The 2,423-nt window shown below is 35.9% G+C and overlaps 1 pseudogene; it reads left to right on the forward strand.

Moving 5' to 3' along the window:
• Window positions 1-897: 897 nt before the first annotated feature.
• LOC111547433 lies at window positions 898-2,084 on the forward strand (annotated as a pseudogene).
• The last annotated feature ends 339 nt before the right edge of the window (window positions 2,085-2,423 follow it).

A 2,423-nucleotide genomic window follows, 5' to 3' on the forward strand; every position in this document is an offset into this window, starting at 1 on the left:
CTCTCCTAACCCCAGGCTGCACAGCTCATAGCTCCAAAAGAGCCCCCTTCCTTTTGCTTGAGGAGAAGAAAGGTAAAAGTGGGAAGGACTTTATGGAATGGAGGTCATCATGTTAAGTCAAACAAGCCAGGCATTGAGAGACAAACTTTACACATTCTCACTTATTTGTGGGATCTACAAATCAGAACAATTGAACTCATGGGGATAGACAGTAAAAGAATACTTACTGGAGACCGGGAAGGGTAGTTGGGGTGTTGGGGAGGTGAACATGGTTAGTGGATACGAAAAATAGTTGGAAAGAATGAATAAGACCTACTATTTGCTAGCACAACAGAGTGACTATAGTTAATAATAAATTAATTGTACATTTTCAGACAACTAAAAGAGTATAATTGGATTTTTTTTTTTTTTTTTTTTTTGGTAACACAAAGGATAAATCCTTGAGAGGACAAATATCCCATTTTCCATGATGTGATATTATGCATTGCATTCCTGTATCAAAACATCTTATGTACCCAATAAATATATACACTTAGTATGTACCCACAAAAATTAAAAATAAATAATTGAAATATTGGAATTAACCTAAGTGTCCATCAATGGATGAAGGGATACAGAAAATGTGGTACAAAGAAAAGATAAATGTTTGAGGTGATGGATATCCCAGTTACCCTGATTTGATCATTACACATTGTATACAGGTACCAAAATATTACATGTACCCTCAAAATACACTGAAGCGGCTTCATTGCCTGGGGTAACACCCGAGGTTTGTTGTCTCACGACCACGGAGATCAAAGATGTGGACACACAAAGAGTGAGATTAAGAGTGGAAATTTTCCGGGGCCTGCCCCTCAGACATAATTTTGAATTAAAGAAAATATTTATCTGAAGAAGATGGCCACTAGCCAGTTGCAGAGGACTTCCATGACTGCACTGGTATTTCCCAATAAGATATCACCTGAACACCAGTCTTTGGTGTTAGTGAAGAGGCTCCTAGCAGTTTCAGTATCCTGTATCACATATTTGAGAGGAATATTTCCAGAATGTTCTTATGGAACCAGATATCTAGATGATCTTTTGGTCAAAATACTGAAAGAAGGTAAAAATTGCCCAGGATCTACACAGTTAGTGAAATAGATGCTAGGACATTATGATGCCTTACAGAAAAAATACCTAAGGATGGCTGTTTTAGCTATATACACAAACCCAGAAGATCCTCAGACAATTTCAGAATGTTACCATTTCAAATTCAAATATGCCAACAATGGACCACTCATGGACTTACTTCATAAGTAAAAACCAAAGCAACAAATCTAGCATGTCATGTACTGACACCAAGAAAGCAAGCATTCTCCTCATTCGCAAGATTGATATCCTAATGCAAAATCTGGGGCCTTAACCTAATGATGTTTGTTTGACCATGAAACCTTTTTACTGTGATGAATTTACACCCCTAGATTACCAGCCTCCCGGTTTTAAGGATGGTGATTGTGAAGGAGTTATATTTGAAGGGAAGCCTAGGTATTTAAATGTGTGTGAAGTCTCAACACCTTTTCACACCTTCAAAGTAAAAGTGACCACTGAGAGAGAACAAATGGAAAATATTGATTCAACTCTACTATCACCAAAACAAATAAAAACACGACTTCACAAAATCCTGAGGGACTAAGACGTAGAAGATGAACAGGAGCATTATACAAGTGATGATTTGGACATTGGAACTAAAATGAAAGAGCAGAAAAAAAAAAACCCCTGGATTTTCTGAATTAGGAGAATCAAATTTAGTTTTTGAGGAAGATGAAATTATGAGGTATAAAGAAAGTCCAGATCTTTCCATTTCTCACTCTCAGGTTGAGCAGTTAGTCAATAAACCATCTGAACTTGATATGTCTGAAAGCAAAACAAGAAGTGGAAAAGTCAGAATAAAATGGCAAATGGAAATCAACCAGTAACATCTTCTAAAGAAAGTCAGAAGAGAAGTCAACATGAATCTGGGAGAATAGTCCTCCATCACTTTGATTCTTCTAGTCAAGTCAGTACCAAAAAGGAGAAAGTTTAGTGAACCAAAGGAACATATATAAAAATTATTTTTCTTCTGCATGTTTGCAAAATTCTTCTCAACATTTAAACTGAAGGACACTATATTACATTTCTCTAATTCTGAAAATGCATATGTAGTTTAAAGCAGTTTGTACACTAAAATTAAGTTGTTGGCTGTCATACTGTGGTCCTTAATCTTGAGATAAATCCAACAGAACTTTTGAATAAAAGCAAAAGTACAAATGAAAAAAAAAAGAGTGGGAATTTAATAGGTGAAAAAAAGATAATACCTTTCTGCTACAGAGAGGGGTCCCAGAAAAATGGATTGCCGATCTGCAATGAAATGCAGGTGGTTTTTTTTGTTTGTTTGTTTGTTTTTT

Source organism: Piliocolobus tephrosceles, chromosome 5, assembly GCF_002776525.5.
Source record: "Piliocolobus tephrosceles isolate RC106 chromosome 5, ASM277652v3, whole genome shotgun sequence".
In the NCBI taxonomy this organism is placed as follows: domain Eukaryota; kingdom Metazoa; phylum Chordata; class Mammalia; order Primates; family Cercopithecidae; genus Piliocolobus; species Piliocolobus tephrosceles.